The following is a 21084-nucleotide window of genomic DNA, read 5'->3' as shown; positions in this document are numbered from 1 at the left end:
TCTCAAAAGACTAAGGAAATTTGGCATGTCACTACAGCTGTCACCAACTTTTATAGGTGAACTGTAGAAAGCATTCTTTCTGGTTGTATCACAGGTTGGTATGGCTACTGTTCTGCCCAAGACCACAAGAAACTACAAAAGGTCATAAATGTAGTCCAATCTATCATGCAAACCCACCTCCCATCCACTGACTCTGCCTACACTTCCCGCTGCCTTGGCAAAGCAGCCAGCATAATTAAGGACCCACGCATTCTGGACATTCTCTCTTCCACCTTCTTCCTTCGGGAAAAAGATACAGAAGTCTGAGGTTACATATCAACCAACTCAAGAAAAGCTTCTCCCCTGCTGTCATTAGATTTTTGAATGGATCTACCTTGCATTAAGTTGATCTTTCTCTACACCCTAACTGTAACACTACATTCTGTACTATCTTGTTTCCTTCTCTGTGAACTGTATGCTTTGTCTGTACAGCGCACAAGAATCAACACTTTTAACTGTATGCTAATACATGTGACAATAATAAATCAAATCAAATCAAGTCTACTTTCTCAAATGCCCTATACACAGTGAGCATAGAATATGAGGTACAGGATCAAGTGCAGTTCATATCGTAGAATCCCTACAGTGCAGAAGGAGGCCATTCGAATCTGAACTGAGTCTCCGACAGATCACCTTACCCAGGCCCTATCCCCATAACCCCACATATTTATCCTGCTAATCCCCCAAACCTTTAAAGCTTGGGGCACTAAGGGGCAATTTAGCATGGCCAGTCAACCTAAGCTGCACATCTTTGGAGTGTGGGAGGAAATGAAGCACCTGGAGGAAACCCATGCAGACACGAGGAGAACATGCAAACTCTACACAGACGGTTATCCAAGGTTGTAATCGAACCCAGTCCCTGGAGCTGCGAGACAGCAGTTGAAACCACTGTGCCACTATGCTGCCCTCAATAAGCCTAAAAACACAAAGGTCTCATAATATGGACAAAGGTCTCATAATAAAATTTTATGGAAATAACCCAGAGTAGGTATAAGCCTTGGAGTACTCAATCAAATCTTTATAAAGGAAAGTGATATTTCTTAGATTTCTAATGGCAAAAACTACACAGGAAAACAATAATGCACTTTTCACAATTGGTATGTTAAAAATAAAACAAATTGTGGCTGAAAATCTATTTATTTGGCTTGTTTTTAAATCCTCTACTCTGGTAATCCCCATACACTCTTCTGAAACTTCCAAAGAGGAAGTGTGTAGGCAACTGTGTCTTTTCCTCCATTAATAGGTATCAGAAGCTCCTCTCAATGTTTTGGCATGATCACAGGTTGACGTCTGTAATTTTAAATGGGATTCTGAATGGTAGATGCCCCCTTAATTTGTATGGAACTTAGTTCCTGTGCAGTTTTTCCCAAAAGTCACATCTAGCACAAAGGAACATGGATATAATTGTTGGAGGTCAATCATCTCAACCCCAGGAAATCATTGCAGGAGTTCCTCAGGGTAGTGTCCTAGGCCCAAACATTTTCAGCTGCTTCATCAATGGCTTTCCCTCTGTCATGAACTCAGAAACGGGGATGTTTGCTGATGACTGCACAGTGTTCTTTACTACTCATCATCATCAGATAGTAGTCAGTGTCCATTTGCAGCAAGGGGATGATAAATGGTAAGTAACAAATGGGCCACAAAATATCAGGCAATGATCATCTCCAACAAGAGAAAATCTAACCATTGCTCTTTGGTACCTAACAACATTCTATCACTGAATCTCCCACCATCAACATCCTAAGGCTTGACCAGAAACTGAACTGAACCAGACATATTTTCTTTTTAATTCATTCATGGGACATAGGTGTCACTAGCTGGCCAGCATTTATTGGCCATCCCATCATATCAGGCAATGGGATCCTGTGTGAGAACCTCTCCAGCTACATCGACGGCATCCTGAAACCCATTGTGCAAATAACCCCCAGCTTTTGTCGCGAAACTACGGACTTCCTACAGAAACTCAGCACACATGGAGCAGTTGAACCAGGAGCATGCCTCGTCACAATGGATGTCTCGACACTCTACATGAGAATCCCTCACAATGATGGCATTGCCACAACTGGTTCAGTACTCAATGCCGACAACTGCCTATCTCCAGATGCAATTTTACAACTCAAAGGCTTCATCTTGAACCACAATGTCTTCGCCTTCAACAACCACTTCTTCACCCAGACATATGGAACAGCCATGGGGACCAAATTCGCACCTCAATATGCCAACATCCTCATGCACAGGTCCGAGCAAGACCTCTTCACCACACAGGACCTTCAATTGATGCGATACACTAGGTGCATCGATGACATTTTCTTCTTTTAGACTCATGGTGAACAATCACTGAAACAATTATATGATGACATCAACAAGTTCCATCCCATCATCAGATTCACCATGGACCAATCTCCGGAATTGGTTGCAATCTTGGATTGTGCATCTCCATCAAGGATGGTCACCTCAGCACTTCACTGTACCGCAAGCCCACGGATAACCTCACGATGTTCCACTTCTCAAGCTTCCACCCTAAACAAGCCCTCTGTATACACAGGATCTGCTCAGATGAGGATTGCAACAGACACCTCCAGACGCTGAAAGATGCCCTCATAAGAATAGGATATAGCGCTCGACACATTGATCAACAGTTCCGACGCGCCACAGCGAAAAACCACACTGACCTCCTCAGAGGACAACATAACATAAGAAATAGAAATAAGAACATAAGAAATAGGAGCAGGAGTAGGCCATCTAGCCCTTCGAGCCTGCCCCGCCATTCAATAAGATCATGGCTGATCTGTTGTGGCTCAGTTCCACTTTCCCGCCCTCTCCCCATAACCCTTAATCCCCTCTCTTATCAAGAACCCATCAACCCGCTTCTTAAAAATATTTAGCGAGGCAGCCTCCACCACTTCAACGGGCAGAGAATTCCAGAGATTCACCACCCTTTGAGTGAAGAAGTTCCTCCTCAACTCCGTTCTAAACCGCCTCCCCTTTATCTTGAGGCTGTGCCCCCTAGTCCTACTGTCTTTTTTGAGCGGGAAGAGTCTCTCCACCTCTATCCTATCCATCCCATTCATCATCTTATACGTCTCAATGAGATCTCCCCTCATTCTTCTAAACTCTAACGAGTACAAGCCTAGTTTATTCAGCCTCTCCTCATAGCTCAATCCCCTCAACTCCGGTATCAGCCTAGTAAACCTCCTCTGCACTCCCTCCAGGGCCAAAATATCCTTGCGCAAGTGCGGCGCCCAAAACTGCACACAGTACTCCAGCTGTGGCCTCACCAATGCCCTATACAGCTGCAGCAAGACCTCCCTACTTTTATATTCAATCCCCCTCGCTATGAAGGCCAGCATCCCATTCGCCTTCCTGACCACCTGCTGCACCTGCAAGCTGGGTTTTTGCGACTCATGCACAAGGACCCCGAGGTCCCTCTGCACCGTCGCCTGCTGCAGTTTTTCGCCACGTAAGTAATAGTCCTTCCTACCATTCTTCCTACCAAAGTGGACCACCTCACACTTGCCAACATTAAATTCCATTTGCCATTTCCTGGCCCATTCGCCCAGCCTATCTAGATCCTTCTGCAGACTCTCCACACCCTCCGCACAATTTGCCTTTCCCCCAATCTTGGTGTCATCAGCAAATTTCGACACCCTGCACTCGGTTCCCTCCTCCAGATCATCTATATAAATGGTAAATAGCTGAGGCCCCAGCACCGACCCCTGGGGCACCCCACTAGTCACCAACCACCAATCCGAATAGCACCCATTGACCCCCACTCTCTGCCTCCTATTTGACAACCAATCCTCTATCCACGCTAACACCCTACCCCCAACTCCATGTCCCCTGACCTTCTGCAATAACCTCTTGTGAGGTACCTTGTCAAATGCCTTCTGAAAATCCAGAAAGACCACATCCACCGGCTCTCCTCTATCCACTGCCCTAGACACATCCTCATAGAACTCCAGTAAATTTGTCAGACACGACTTCCCTTTAATGAAACCGTGTTGCGTCCGCCCTATCAAGCAATCACAAGACAAACACAAGACACGGCGGACAAAGTACTCTTCATCATCCAATACTTCCCTGGAGCGGAGAAGCTATGACAGCTTCTCTGGAGCTTTCAACATGTCATTGATGAAGATGAACATCTCACCAATGCCATCCCCACACCCCCACTCCTTGCCTTCAAACAACTGCACAACCTCAAACAGACCACTGTCTGCAGCAAACTACTCAGCCTTCAGGAGAGTAGTGACCACGATACCACAAAACCCTGCCACAGCAACCTCTGCAAGACGTGCCAGATCATCGACACGGATGCCATCATCTCATGTGAGAACACCATCTACCAGATGCACGGTACATACATTTGCAACTCGGCCAATGTTGTCTACCTGATACGCTGCAGGAAATGATGTCCCAAGGCATGGTACACTGGGGAGATCATGCAGACACTACGACAACAGATGAATGAACACTACTCGACAATCACCAGACAAGACTTGTTTATGAAGATTTTTATGAATACTTCAGCCTTACCTTTTGACTGATGTGCTGGGCTCCTCCATTATTTATGACAGGGATATTTGTGGAGTCTCCTCCTCTAGTGAGTTGTTTAATTGTCCACCACCATTCACGACTGGATGTGAAAGGACTGCAGAGCTGAGATCTGATCCATTGGTTGTAGGATCGCTTAGCTCTGTCTATCACTTGTTGTTTTTGCCGTTTGGCATGCAAGCAGTCCTGTTCTATAGCTTCACAAGGTTGACACCTCATTTTTAGGTGCTGCTCCTGGCATGCCCTCCTGCAGTCTCCATTGAACCAGGGTTGACCCCCTGGCTTGATGGTAATGGTTGAGTGGGGGGGTGTGCCAAGCCATGAGGTTGCAGATTGTGCTGGACTACAATTCCGCTGCTGCTGATGGCCTACAGCACCTCATGGATGCCCAGTCTTGAGTTGCTAGATCAGTTTGAAGTCTGTCCCTTTTAGCATGGTGATAGTGCCATATAATACGATGGAGGTTATTCTCAATGTGAAGGCGGGACTTTGTTTCTACAAGCACTGTGCGGTGGACACTCTTACCAATACTATCTGCAGCCATATATAGGTAAGGATGAGGTCAAGTATGTTATTTCCTATTGTCGGTTCCTTCACCACCTGCTGCAGACCCAGCCTAGAAGTTATATCTTTTAGGACTCGGCCAGCTCAATCAGTCGTGATGCTGCTAAGCCACTCTTGGTGGTGGACATTGAAATCCCCCATTTAGAGTGCATTTTGCGCCCTTGCCACCCTCAGTGCTTCCTCCAAGTGTTATTCGACATAGAGGAATACTGATTCATCAGCCAAAGGAGGACGGTATGTGATAACCAGTAAGGCGTTTCCTTGCCCATGTTTAACCTGAAGCCATGAGATTTCATGGTGTCCAGATGATTTTAAGGACTCCCAGGGCAACTCCCTCCTGACTGTATACCACTGTGCCACCACCTCTGCTGGATATGTCCTGCCGGTGGGACAGACCATATCAAGGGATGGTATTGGTGATGTCTGGGATGTTATCTGTAAGGTATGATTCCATGAGAATGACTATGTCAGGCTGTTGCTTGACTAGTCTGTGAAACAGCTCTCCCAATTTTGGCACTAGCCCCCACATGTCAGTAAGGAGGACTTTGCAGGGTTGTCAGGGCTGTTTGTTTTGCTATTGTCTTTTCCAGTGCCAAGTTCGATGCCAGGTGGTCTGTCCGGTTTCATTTCTTTGTTGAGACTTTGTAGCGATTGTTACAACTGAGTAACTGCCGGGCCATTTCAGAGGGCAGTTGAGAGTCAACCATATTGCTGTGGCTCTGGAGTCACATGTAGGCCAGACCAGGTAAGGACGGCAGATTTCCTTTCCTAAAGGACATTAGAGAAGGAAATCAACAATGGTTTCATAGTCATCAGTAGACTCTTAATTTCAGATATCTTTTATTGAATTCAAATTCCACCAGCTGTCGTGGCACGATTTGAACCCAGGTCCCTACAGCATTCTCTGGCTTTCTGGATTAATAGTCGAGTGCTAATGTCACTAGGCCATTGCCTCCCCCATAAATACTGCGTATACAAAAGAAGACACTGGAAATTTTGCAGAGTAACTCACTTCCTGACTCTCCAAAGCCTGCTCACCACCCTCAAGGCAAAAGTCAGGACTAGAATAGTAGAATACTCTTTACTTGCCTGGTAAGATGCTGCTCCAATGACACTCAAGAAGCTCAACATCATGAAGGACAAAGATGCACTGCATAGCTTGTCAACTCTTTCAACAGCATCTTCCAAACCCATGACGTCCACTACCTAGAAGTACAATGGTAGCAGATACATGGGAACAACATTACCTATTTCTCCTCTCCAAGTCACAAACCATCTCGGAACCAAATTGTCATTTTTTACTTTGCTGGATCAAAACCCTGGAACTCCCTAACAGTACTGCAGTTGCACCTACTCCAGAATGGTCTGCAGCAATTCAAGAAAGCATCACCTTCTCAAGGCCAATTAGGAATGAGGAACAACTTTCGGCCTTTCCAGTGATGCTCACATCCAATAAAAGACTAAAGAAAAGAACTGTCCCCTTCTATCATTATTTTACTTATTATTCATTAATGTCACAAGTAGACTTACATTAACACTGCAATGAAGTTATTGTGAAAATCCCCTAGTTGCCGCACTCCGGCGCCTGGTACACTGAGGGAGAATTTAACCAGCAGGTCTTTCAGACTGTGAGGAAACCGGAGCATCTAACCAGCAGGTCTTTCAGACTGTGAGGAAACCGGAGCACCTGGAGGAAACCCATGCAGACACAAGGAGAACGTGCAGACTCTGCACAGACAGTGACCTAAGTCAGGAATCAAACCTAGGTCCCTGGTACTATGAGGCAGCTGTGCTAACCACTGTGCCATCCCTACTAAATCCACATGAGCCATCTGTACCTTTGCGTCAATTCACATAAATTGCATGAGCTGATCACATTTGTGGTTAATATAATAAAATTATGCTTGAGAGCACAATAGAGGGCTATCTTCTCAGGTAAGTATAAGTTTTATAAATAATGTGCATCTCTTATATTAATCTCTTCTTTGGCATCAGTGTGATGCATGTACTAACGACCTCAATTAAATGCAGTCTATACAGAATTTCAGCAGCATATCGTGAACAATGAGAGCTTTTCTGCCGTGTCTATGAACTGAATTCTATATTCATAAGATGTATAGTTTGATTTTTTTAAGTCATATGTAAAAATGTACAGTTTAGTGCTGCCTAGAGTGACATCCAAATTTCTCACCAGAAAAGATCAGGTCGATAAAGGGAGGACTGTGGGAATCAGCTCTATTTAATAAATATTTTATCCTGGTACTTAAAGCTCTAAAACACACAGTACAAATGCCACAGACTTGGCAGCAGCAAACTGATGATGTGATTGAAGAGGGCTTTTTGATAAGATCGTCATCTGCTGCACGACTCAGGGGTCTGCTCCATCTCTCCAAGGACGCTCAACAGCCCTGATGAATGTCCCATTGTGAACAGATGCAGCTCAGATAACACAAAGCCACTCTGTCCCTTGTCCATTTGTTTTGCACTGTATGTTAAAAAAGAAGCAAAGCATGTCATGCTCTCTCTCTCTTCCCCTTCTGTCTCCCAAAATAAATCCCACTAATTCAAAATCCTTTGTCAAGTTAGTTTTTAAGGAGCAGGTTAGTTTGCTTGGACTTAAAGCAGGAGGCTTGTGATATGGAATTTCACAGTTGAGAAAGAAATGTCACCCTGTTTTGATAAGGGAGCGATGAACTTTTTTCCTGATGCTATTATCAAGCTATGGTGAACAAAATGCATCATTTATAACCTGAAGCACCACCATTATCTACTGGCTAGACACTTGTTTTTAAACACAGAAGGACCTTTTTTTACTCTGAGACTAAAGCTCACTGTGAAGCTCAATCTTCCTTTTCATTTCTGAAGGAAAGTTGACACTCTTGTGGCAAAGTTTCCAGGCAACCACACAACGTGTGTTTTTATATATATATAAAAAGGCATTTATTCAAACTATGTGTCAACTTTGGGGTTTAAGTATGCAGCAAAAAAAAGGCTTAATCCATTACCTTCAATATTTTTTTAACTATGGAATTCCACAGCTTGATTATGTAGATAAAGGAGTCCATTATCTTTTGTACTGAATTACAGCTCTATCTGGTTTCTCCAAAGTTGCATCTACTGTAATGTGACTGCACTCAAAAAGCAAAAGCCATTTTTTCTTTTTCACCGTTACAACAGGCTGTGTGTTCTTACAACATAGCTTGGTATCCAAACATTATGTGATTCTGGTACATAGTCAAAGAGAAACCAGAATAGAAAAGGAAATGTAGAGAAAACTAGTGGCTATAGTTATTGGAATAGCGAATGGTTATTAAAGATATGCACGGTTGTAATGGCCCAAAACTTCTGATCAGAATCAGAACCAGTAGGCGGGATTATTCAGATGCTCACGTCAGTGGAATTCTCCTGTCCCATTGCAGTGAACAGGGATTTGGCTGAGTGCCAAATTCCCCATCTTCTCTGGCAGCAGCAGAGGGCATGAATAGCTGCAGAATTCAGGCCAGTAGTTGACACTGGTCAGACAATAAACTACTCACTTCCTACATTTGTTGAAATGACTCTAACTTCTAACCCAAGACGCAGAACACCCGCGCAGAGAGCAGCAAAGAGAAACTGTGCAGAAGCCTTTCTATGGCACTAACGTTTGTATTCTGCCAAGTGTTTAAAGATTTCTTAGCTCCTTATTGTGTTAGTATATGTGTGCATGAGTGAATGTGTGAGTGAATGGATGGGTTAATGTGTAAGTGGGTGAGGTAAATGGGTAAGATGGCAGTAGGGTAAGGCAGTAGATGGGTGAGGTGAGTATAATGGGTCAGTGGATGTGGGTTGGGGTGGCCAGAGGTAGCTGGAGATGGAGGGAATAGTCAGTGGTTCGAGGTGGGTTTCAGGGAGATTAGTATGAGTGATTGGGAGGGTCAGTTATACAGTTAGCCAGGAATTAGACTAGGATTTTTCTTTCTAACATTTCCTGGGTACCTATTCAGATAAGTAAGTCATAACTATTCCAAATCCCCAATTCTAACTCAATGTAGAAGACTTTTCAGAAGGTGCCGGGGTGCTGGAGAATTGCCCATCGTAAGTTCAAACTTCTTGGGTGATTTCTACAATGTATTGGGACTTCTGGACAGTCTCTGTGGATCTGGAGACCGCAAGATCTTGGCCAGTGTCCAATGGGGCAGCACAATGGCTAGAACTGCTGCCTCACAGCGCCAAGGATCAGGTTCAATTCCTGTCTCGGGTCACTGTCTGTGTGGAGTCTGCTATTTGAACTATGTGCACCTAAACAGTGTGAGAGTACAACAGTTAATGAGTGACAGCATATCAATAAAAAAGCTTTACTTTAATAAAAGTTTACAAAACCAATAAAATTGTATCAAAACATTATTCAGATCACAAAGGAGTCAGCTGGAATTAACTTTCTCCTCTACATCAACCACAAACATTTGTCAGTATCTAGATATGTCACAGTAAAGGTCATTTTTCCTCAGCATCTAGCATTTTGAGGTCATTCACCACTCATCCATAATGCTTCACTGATCTGCACATCCATTCTCTCTCTAAAGCTGAATATAATTGACATAAACCACTGCAATGATCCATATCGGACCAACTACACCTCAAACATGAGGGGCTACAATACAACAGCATTTAACTTAGCCATTTACGGCACAATCACATAAAAACAGAAGAAATATTGAAGCAGGAAAAGATGAGAGGATCTCTCTAGCCTGTTCTACCATTCAACGCGATAATGGCTCATCTTCTGTCTCGATTTCACTTTCCTGCCTGCTTCCATATCCATTAATTCACTAAGAGACCAAAATTCTAACTCAGCCTTAAATATATTCAATAATAGAGCATCCACAGCTTTCTGGGTTAGAAAACGCTAAAGAGTCACAACCCTTTGAATGAAGAAATTGCACCTCATTTTAGTTTGAAATGATTGACCTTTTATTCTGAGACTGTGCCTATACATTCTATATTCCCTAACCAGAGGAAAGAACCAATCAAGTGCCTTCAGAATCTAACCCAGGTCTGACGAAGGGTTATCCAGACTTCAAATGTTAACTCTGTTCTTTCTCCACAGATGCCATCAGACCTCCTGAGATTTTCCAGCAATATCTGTTTTTGTTTCAGATTCCAGCATCCACAGTAGTTTGCTTTTACCTTCAGAATCTTGTATATTACAGTGGGATCACCAGATGCCAGAGCAAGTAGACCCAATTTTCTCAGCCCCTCATCAGAGGAAAATTCGCTCATTGCAGGGACCAATCTAGTGAACCTTCACTGTGCTGCCTCTAATATCTTTGCTCAGATGTGGCCACAGAATTCCAGGTGTGGTCTCACCAAAATCCTATTATAATAGTAGCACGGCTTCCTTGTTTTTATATTGCAATCTTGCAATAAAGGGCAACAAATAATTTTCCTTCTTAATTGCTTGTTGCACCTGAATGCTAACCCTTTGTGTTCCTTGTCTGACTACACCCAAGTCTCTCTGTGCACCAACGTTTAAAAATTTCATGCCTTTTAAAAAATATTCTGCTTTTCTATTTTCACTTCCGATGTGAATGAATTCATCCTTCTTCACGTTGCCACACAGACACCCAGTCACTTAACTACGAGATTCTCTGGGCTCCCCGTGGCATTTTTCTTGGTAGCATGCCGTTGGTTGGTGGCGAGAGCTTCTGGTCCTGCTACTGTCAATAAGATTTCTCAATGATTCAATCCCATGCTGCTGGGAAACTTGTGGCAGGGGTGTGCCGCTGGCATGAAGAGTCAGAGATCGTGCACCACCTGTCTATATCACTTTGCAGCAGCTTTGTGCCCTTCTCACAGCTTTCATTGCCAGCTGGCTTTGGATCGACAGCAAACTTCGATACATAACTCTTGGTCTCTCCATTTAAGTCATTAACTTAGATTGTAAATAGCTGAGGCTTCAGACTGACCCTTGCAGCACCGCACTATTTACATCATGTCCACTTGAGAATGTCATGTTGCCCCTACTTCTGCTTCCAGGCCATTAACCAATCCTCCATCCTTGCAAATGTATTTCCCCCAACTCAATGAACCTTATCTTAAGTATTAATCTTATCAAATTCATTTTGGAAGTTCAAGTATTGTGTTCTAATGTTACGCTATTGTTTAAGAAGGGTTGCAGGCAAAAGGCAGGGAATTATAGGCCGGTTAGTTTAACATCTGTTGTAGGTAAAATGCTAGAATCCGTGATCAAGGAGAAAATAGCGAGGCACCTTGAGGAGAATTGTTTGATAGAGCAGACGCAGCACAGTTTCGTTAAGGGGAAGTCGTGTCTGACAAATTTATTGGAGTTCTATGAGGATGTGTCTAGGGCGGTGGATAGAGGAGAGCCGGTAGATGTGGTGTTTCTTGATTTTCAGAAGGCTTTTGATAAGGTGCCGCACAAGAGGTTATTACAGAAGGTTAGGGGGCATGGAGTTTGGGGTAGGGTGTTAGCATGGATAGGGGATTGGCTGTCAAATAGGAGGCAGAAAGTGGGGGTCAATGGGTGCTATTCGGATTGGCGGTTGGTGACTAGCGGAGTGCCCCAGGGATCGGTGCTGGGGCCTCAGCTATTTACCATTTATATAGATGATCTGGAGGAGGGAACCAAGTGTATGATGTCGAAATTTGCTGATGACACCAAGATTGGTGGAACGGCAAATTGTGCGGAGGGTGTGGAAAGTCTGCAGAAGGATCTAGGTAGGCTGGGCGAATGGGCCAGGAACTGGCAAATGGAATTTAATGTTGGCAAGTGTGAAGTTGTCCACCTGGGTAGGAATAATAGTAGGAAGAACTCTTACTTACATTACGAAAAACTGCAGCATGCAACGGTGCAGAGGGACCTGGGGGTCCTTGTGCATGAGTCGCAAAAACCCAGCCTGCAGGTGCAGCAGGTGGTCAGGAAGGCAAATGGGATGCTGGCCTTCATAGCGAGGGGAATTGAATATAAAAGTAGAGAGGTCTTGCTGCAGCTGAATAGGGCACTGGTGAGGCCGCAGCTGGAGTACTGTGTGCAGTTTTGGTCGCCGCACTTACGCAAGGATATTTTGGCCTTGGAGGGAGTGCAGAGGAGGTTTACTAGGCTGATACCGGAGTTGAGGGGGTTGAACTATGAGGAGAGGCTGAATAAACTAGGCTTGTACTCGTTAGAGTTTAGAAGGATGAGGGGAGATCTCATTGAGACATATAAGGTGATGAATGGGATGGATAGGATAGAGGTGGAGAGGCTCTTCCCGCTCAGAAAGGACAGTAGGACTAGAGGGCACAGCCTCAAGAATAAGGGGGGGGCAGTTTAGAACGGAGTTGAGGAGGAACTTCTTCACTCAAAGGGTGGTGAATCTCTGGAATTCCCTGCCCATTGAAGTGGTGGAGGCTGCCTCGCTAAATATATTTAAGACGCGGGTTGATAGGTTTTTGATAGGCAAGGGGATTAAGGGTTATGGGGAGAAGGCGGGAAAGTGGAACTGAGCCACGACAGATCAGCCATGATCTTATTGAATGGCGGGGCAGGCTTGAAGGGCTAGATGGCCTACTCCTGCTCCTATTTCTTATGTTCTTATGTTCTTAAACTTGCTAAGTTAGTCGCTTATAGGAAAAGAGATTTTCTATCTAATGTTTGGTAGTACAGAATAATAGTTAGGAATTTAACCGGCTGCATTCATTGGCATTTTACTATTGAACTGTGCTGGCATGTAGTAAAGTGTCTCTGTAACAACAAGCTGACGAGAAATGTCTACTTTTATCAAGCTTACATAAAGTATTTACATATATTGGCACCAAAATAGTGGAGTTAGACAGCTATTTTACATTCTTTAGGTAAATAGAATTTGTGTAGCACTAATGTAGCAGCATAGAAATCTTTGCCGAAACCTCGCCCGCCCCAGGTTCCCAGTACGGAAATTTCCATTGGCTTAGGGGTAAAATCCCACCTGTTAATACTCAGGCAAATACTTAGACAGATTAGTTGGTTATGGTTGCTAAGTCCTCAAGGAAGAACTTACAATATGGAATGACATTCTGCTGAATGTAGGTGTTACATAGATACATACATTTAGATTTTAATTTCATCATGAATGTTTTTCTAACAGTACATAATACTAAAACAGCAATATAACCCTAAGTTTAAGTTATGTTAATGCTGAAAGTAGTTTTAATTCAAAAAAGTTAATTCTAGTTTAATGGTCAACCTCAGGGAACTTCTGGTCATCTATTTATATCATTGTTAAGTAAAGACAAATAGATTAGAAAGACAAATGTTACTAATTAGTCTGAGCACTCATTATAATTATTGCTGTTGATGATTCCTGTATAGTACAATATATTGTAGAGGGCTTAAATACTAATTTAATAATTTGGATGTAAAAAGGAATGTACAATTTCACAGTACTTTACAATAGGTCAGACTGATTTTAAACTTTTCAAGGTTAGAGCTGGTTAAATTGTTGGAACAGAGTAAAGGGAGCTTCACCTGGTGTCTAATAATAGTGGTACTAACCTATGCATCTGAAATGTAAAATGTTGCATTGCACAGTATTAATATCTGTCAACTTAATGGGCACAAAACGTTAGTAAAAGTATGTTATGACTCAAAGGTGATATTTCCCTCTGCTCGATTTTGGAACCATCCAAAGGGATATACTTCGTCTTGTAATCTTGCACGAATGTGAGGTAGTAGGAAGTAACTGGTTTTGGTAAATTAAAGCAGGATTGTGAAGGGCATAGATAGGGTGAACAGTGGGAAGCTTTTTCCCAGGTCGGAGGTGACAAACACAAGGGGTCACAAGTTCAAGGTTAAGGGGACAAGGTTCAACACAGATGTCATGGGGACGTATTTTACATTGAGGATAGTGGGGGCCTGGAACGCGCTGCCAAGCAAGGTGGTTGAGGCAGACACGCTGGGATCGTTTAAGACTTATCGAGATAGCCACATGAACAGACTGGGAATAGAGGGATACAAACGCATGAGCGGTGAAGGCTTAGAGGGCCGCAGGGCCTGTTCCTGTTCTTTGTTCTTGTTCTTTTGTTTATTGATCTGACATTCTGTCATGAACAATTAATGTCATTATTTTAAAACTAGTGACAATCTTATTAAAGTAATTAACAGACTGAATAAAATCCCAATAGAATGCTGTTCAAATATTATAAGACTCCTTCACGAATAATGAAATAAGTCATTACTAAGTCTCAACTAATATACAAACAAGCGTCTTTTAGAAGTGTGAACTTTCTCCAGTGATACTTTTGCTGGAACACTTTCCGACTTGGTATCTCTCTTTATTTAGATGGTGATTTTATGAAGAAATACATGAAACTGCAAGATTTACATGAGAGCCGCGCCTTCCCTCTTTCCAACTCATGAGGTGGCAAGCATGCCCTGTCAGTTACCTTCCTTATCCTGGTTTATATACCTCACAGTATTCCTGCAACCTGAGTGGCTTGATGCTGTCAACAACCCTCATATTTTAATTCCATTGGTTCTGTGTCTCTGTGTGCTTACTTTAAATTGATTGGTCCACACCCCAAAGATGTGCTATTAGGCTGATTGGAAGTAATAAATTGTCCCTAAATTAGTTTCCCTCAATGTGGATTGCCATAAAAACAATAGATAATGGTCATGGGTGGAGGGGGGGGAATTGGTAATATTAAAATGGCGGCGCGGGCTCGTTGGGCCGAAGGGCCTGTTTCCCAGGCTGTTTTTGTTCTTTGTTCTTTGTTCAGTTCAAAAGTCCGTTTTGTTCGGTTGGAACACTGACTACTTGGCTTTTAAACAGATGTTGCAAAAATCTACTTCTGCAGCCTGCGCTCTGCAATTTAAAGTCCACGCATAAAGATGCTTTTTAAAAAGACAATGCTATGTGATTTCTTCTTTTGGTTTTAGCATTTCTTTTCACTATTTATATTTGTCAAGCACCACATTTTTAACCTTACATATGCAACTTCACAATACCCTCCCTAAAGAAAAAAATGACCCATCATCATCAAAAGATAGCTTCAATTATTTTCCTTAAAAGATGTTTCTTTACTTTCTCTCAGCTTCCATCAACTTAAGCCGATTCATGAATAACAAAAAAAATTACAGAAGTACAAAATGCTGTCTTTTTTTCCCTTTTGGTGGATCTTGCAGCTCGTGTCTTCAATAGTTCCAATATAGTCTGATAGAGAACTACATTTTTACATGGTTTCGCCAGTGAGTCAGCCGCAAAGGTGACGACACTTTGTTCCATTTTGGTCACCTTTTGCACCAAGATTTGCAGGAGGATGAACTCTCGCTTCAGTGCTGTGATCCTGTTGTCCTCCGTGAGAATTAGTCAGATGGATGTGCTCTTGAGTAATCAAACTTACTTGCTCAGGATGGGTTACGTTGACCTTCTTAAAATGTAAACCCATTGGTCTGATGAATCCTTTAATTTCAGGAGGTTTCTGAGTGAATCCATCTCCGGCATAGCAAACTTTAGTAACCATTCTCGTCCAAGCTTTCTTCTTCCATTTACTTGTGCAGATAATTTTCAGGGTTTCAGTTTCTCCTTGGGCATGAACTTCTGGCAAAGTTCTTGGCCCACTCATGCTCTGCATGCCGTTTACGAGTTTCCTTGCTCCTGTGAGCTTCAGCCTGGTGAGGCAGTAGCTTCTTGTGAGCCTTAGTTTCCTTTAGTTTATAAATGTGCTCAAGGTACACTTATTCTTTAAGATATTATCCTTCACCTTCAGATACAGGCTGTGATATACTTGCTGATTAATCATCTTGGACTCCTTGTATCTATGACTCAGATGCCTCAGAATTCTCATTGTCCTCATCCAGGCTAGTTTCTCCTGCCTGCAGGCATTATCTGTACTCTTTCGCTTACCGATGCTCCAATGCTGACCTTTCCTGTGTGCAAGCGTGTTCTTCCTGCATCCGGCATGCAAATGTACAGTCACAGGTTTATGGATAATCAAACCATCTTTAAATAATTCTCTGATTTGTTAATGGGAATTAGCATTGGCAATCTCATTCCTTTCGTTAGGATCCCTCATATTTTAATTCCTGTCACAGCTAAAATGCCTGAGGTCAGCCTCTTCTGAAGCCAGAGCCGATTCATGGCTATTTTTTGATGGAAAGGTACTTGCCAGTGCCCATGAAATAAGTCCAACTCAGTGGTGTTTGTGACTTGTCCAACATTCTCCACACAATCCTCCAACCTTGGGATTGGTTAGAAATCCAATTTTGTCACTGCGTTGGCCTTCCGATAATTCCCTCAGAATTGTTGAGTACTATTAGGTTTAGGGACCAATGCGACTGGCGAACTCCACTCACTTTGTCTCGGCTCTATTATGTCATCCTCGTAGCATTGCTTCTACTTCCTTTTGTACTTGCTCTGCTTTGAGAGGATTAAATCAGTAAGGTGTCGTTTTATTGGAATAGCATTCCCTATGTCAATCTCATGTACTATGATATTTGCCCTCCCTATTTTATTCCTACATAGATCCTCATCTCTCTTTAACGGTCTTTCAGTTCAGTTCTCTGTTCTTGGGGCAGAAAACTTACTACTTGATTCCAGTTTTCAAGGACTTCTGCATTGATCAATTTGTTTTGAGGCACATCAAAATCCATATCCTCGGGATTTGATTCCTCATTCTGAGAGTTAGTAACTAATACCAGTTTCTCCGGTTCCCTTTCCCTGTCATTAAATTGTTTGAGTGTGCCCGCATGACATACTCTACAAATCTTTTCCCAATCTGGCATTTTTATCAGATAATTTACCTGAATTTTTTTTTAATTTTACAGGGACAACTAAATCTTGCTATAAAAGGATCTTCTACAATTGACAAGAGCACCAATAATTTATCCCCAGGAGAAAGTATCCGAATTTTAAATTTCTTATCAGCTTCTGGTTTCATTAGGTGCTGTGTCACCTTCAAATGCTGTTTTGTGATTTCACCTACCTATTTAATCTTTCAAAATTAAACACCTTTGTTTGATCTTTTACCTGCTCAGGTTTTACTTTTACCATTTCATCAAACAGTGTCAGCCAACTGAACCTCACCTCCTTCATCTTTCTTTTGTTCTCTCCCTTCCTGTTTTAACTTATGGCTGTGGGATCTTGTCACCACACAGTCCAACACATTTCCAGGGTATTTTTCTTTTAATTCCTGGTTTCATTTTGGTTTTTCTACTACCATGGACATCACTCCCACTTGTGATCCAGCTATATTGTTTCCCAGAATAAATTGTATTCCTGAAACAGTCAGGTTTTCTATCACTCCCACTATTTCTTCCCCAGACTGGATTGGACTTTCTTGTCTTATTTTACATAGCGGAAAACTACTCGTCTCTCCAGATTGCCCTTCTCTTGGGCAGTATTTCAGAAGGAGTACAAATATTTTCATCTCCTACCATTAGATACATATTAGCTCTCATATCTCTCAACATTTTAACTTCTTTACCTGCTTCACTTGTTCTACCTGAGCAAACCGTACCCACACAGGTAAAGCCTTTGAAAAGATCGGGTTCTACTTTTATCATTCAGTCTGTGCCTAGGCAGTGCACTTTCCTTCTTCTCCTTGATTTCATTGAGGTTTCTTTCACTACCTTAACTAGTCCCACTAGTTAAACCTCTTTTATCACATCCTTTTCCTCAGTGCCTTCCTTAAGCTACCAGCACTGAGCTTTTGAGTGTCCCATCTTATGGCAGTTAAAACACCTGAGGTTTTTCACTTCTTTTCCACCCTCTGGGGTACCTTTCTTCACAGGTGGTAAACTGGCCCAGTGTTATCTACTTTTGTTTTTTCCTGGAAGGATCTCCCCCTCCCCCACTCTCTATACTTCACGGAATAAGACTGCTGTTGGAAGCCAAATTTTAATTTATGCGTTAAGGCATATTCGTCCACCATCTCTGCCGCTCTTCTCACTAACTGGACCGTCTGCTCCTCAACATGAGTTCTTATCATGTTTGGAAGTGAGTTTTTGAAGTCCTCCAGCAGAATTATATTTCTAAGGGCCTCATATGTCTTTTCCATCTCCAGTGCGCTCTCCCATCTACTGAAATTGTTCTGTTTCACTCTCTCAAAATTGATAAAGGATTGGTTCCTTTTGTACATTTCTGAACCTCTGTCTATATGCTTCTGGTATCAATTCATAAGTACTCAAAACAGCCTTTTTTACCTCTTCATAATTTCCTGATAACGCTGCAAGTACCTCAGTGGCCCTGCCCATCAACTTGGTCTGAATTAACATTACATACACATCCTCTGGCCACTTCATCTGTGTAGCCAATTTCTCAAAGGATATGAAAAAGGCTTCTGCATCTTTCTCACTGAATTTTGGTAATGTTTGGACATTTTTGTATACATCTTTACCAGGTGGGTGGCTATGTTTGCTCATTATCACTTCTATCTAGTATTCTTTTCGCGCCATTTGAAGTCTTTTTTCTCCCATTTTCAATTTTTTTTTCTTTTCAACTGAAACAAACTCTTTTTTTCCCTTTCCATTTCTACTTTATTTCTCTTTCCCTTTCCCTTTCTTCTCTTTGTTTTTTTCTTTCTTCTGCTAGGGCCTTCCTCTCTCTGTCCTTTTCTTCTTTAACTCCATCCTTTCAATTTAATTTTTGAACTCTAACTTTTTCATTTTCAATTTAATTTTTTCTAACTTCACTAAACTTGATTGTTTCTCTGCTATTACTAAAGGCCTGACTAACTCCCTTACAAGTTCAGGTTTATTACTATCCCTGGTTAAACCCAATTCTAGTCTCTCTGCCAATTCCATAAGTCTCACCTTTCTCTATTTTTTTAAGTTTCTTGGCAAATTTGGGATGCATCTTCGACCCTCAAAACCTCTTCAGAGCCATAACCCATTTTTTGATTGAAATGAAACTAAATAGATTTTCCCACTTCTCACTGAAAATTTGTTTAAATATCTGTGACTGTTCAGATTCTGGACAAGCCCCCAGTTTTGGCATAGAGGTGCATTTTGAAACCATCCAAAGGGGTATACCTTTATAATCTTGTACGAATGTATATGAGGTAGTTGGAAGTTACTGGTTTTGGTAAATTAAATCAGGATCTGATACTCTGTCATGAACAATTAACACGTCCTCATTTTAAAACTGGTGACAACCCTATTAAAATAATTAACAAACTGAATAAAAATCCCAATAGAATGCTGTTCATATATTACAAGGCTCCTTCAGGGATACTGAGATAAATCATTACAGAATTCAGACACTCTCAACTAATATAAGAACAAATGTCTTTTGGAAGTTTGAACTTCCTCCGGTGATGTTCTTGTCTGGAACATTTTGAGTTGGTATCTTTATTTCGAGAGTGATTTTATGAAGACATATATGCAACTGCAAGGTTTACATGATAGCTTCGCCTTCCCACCATCTGACTCAAGTGGTGGCGAGCATATTCTGAGTTAACCCCCCTTCTCCAGGTTCATATACCTAGAATTACCTTACAGTATTCCTGCAATCTGGGTGGCTTGAGCTGTCAACAACCTTCACATTTGAATTTCATTAGTTTTGTGTCTTTGTGTGCTTGTTTTAAACTCATTGCTCCAATTCAAAAGCCTGCTCTGCTAGGTTGGAACACTCACTACTTGGCTTTGATACAAATGTTGCAAAAACCAGGTTCTGCAAACTGCACTGTGCAATTTAAAATCCATGCATAAAGACACCTGCTTTTTAAAGAGACAATGCAAAATGATTTCTTCTTTTGGTTTCAGCATTTCTTTTTACTAGTCAAATACCACATTTTTACCCTTACATACGCAACTTCACAAGCAAAAATAAACAAAATAATCTAAATTTATTGTACTCTACAGCTAGCTTAATATTTATTTTGTTTTGTGAATGATATAGGGCATTCCAACAAGGAAAATAATTATCCATTCAACTTTTCACCAAGTAGTAGAGACATTGGCTTGATCTTTTGACACGCGTGACAACGTAAATAAGAGCAGGGATAAATCACGTGACCTCTCAAATCTGCTCCATCATTCAACATGGTAACAGCTGATACAGTGACTCAACTCCATTTTCCCACCACTCCCTATCTCCCTTGATTCCCTGAGAGATCAAATCTATCCCAGTCTTAAAAATATTCAACATCGCAGCAACCACAACCCTCTGAGATCAAGAATTCTAAAAGTGTACAGCCCTCTGAATGAAGAAATTTCTCCTCATGTCAGTCCTAAATGATCAACCCATTATCCTGAGGCTGTGCCCTCGCCAACAGCACACCCGAATATTAATTCCCCAAACTGGGGAAACAGCCTCTCAGAATCTATCTCTTCAAACCCCTTCAGAATTTTATATACTTCAACAAGATCACTTCTTATTCTTCAAAACACCAGATCCAATTTACTCAGTCGCTCAACATAGCAGTGACTCGTCATCCTGTCTCGAAACATAGCCTCATTTTTCTCCAGATATTGACAGACCTACTGAGTTTTTCCAGCATTTTCTATTTTTATTTGATTCCAGTATCCACGGTATTTTGCCTTTATCCCATTCCCTTCAACTGTCCTTGTCTTTTTGCTGCCTTTTTGTGTATTCCTCATAGCATGCATTCCCATGTAACTTTGTATCACCAGCAAATTTAAGTTACATTACTCTCAGTCTCTTTTTCCAAATGCTTAATATAGATTGTAAATGGCTGAGACTTCAATGCTGAGCCTTGCAGCACCCCACTGGTTACAGCCTGCCAAATTGGAAATGTCGTATTTATCCCTACTTTCCTCTTCCTGGCTGTTAACCAAATTTCCATTCATGCTAATATATTATCCCAACTTCATGAGCCTAATCTTGCATATGAAAATTTGGGTGGGATTTTCTAGCCCTTCCTGCCAGTGGGATCTTCTGGTCCCTTCCAGGCCCAACCCCTGTGGCAAGGCCCCCGGCAGAGGGGTGGGCAAGCCATGCAAAATTCCAA

General features: G+C 42.1%; 1 protein-coding gene and 1 pseudogene across 2 annotated transcripts in view; both read right to left on the bottom strand.

Moving 5' to 3' along the window:
• The window catches only part of zfpm2a (zinc finger protein, FOG family member 2a), an 808884-nt gene that overhangs the window by 387068 nt on the left and 400732 nt on the right, over positions 1 to 21084 (bottom strand). The window lies entirely within an intron of this gene.
• Positions 15689 to 16259, bottom strand: LOC145346916 (large ribosomal subunit protein eL19 pseudogene; annotated as a pseudogene).

This window comes from Carcharhinus amblyrhynchos, chromosome 8 (assembly GCF_965287045.1).
Source record: "Carcharhinus amblyrhynchos chromosome 8, sCarAmb.v2.hapA, whole genome shotgun sequence".
NCBI classification, from domain to species: Eukaryota; Metazoa; Chordata; class Chondrichthyes; order Carcharhiniformes; family Carcharhinidae; genus Carcharhinus; species Carcharhinus amblyrhynchos.
The sequence above is the reverse complement of the archived record's forward strand: the minus strand, read 5'-3'. Positions and strand labels throughout refer to the sequence as shown.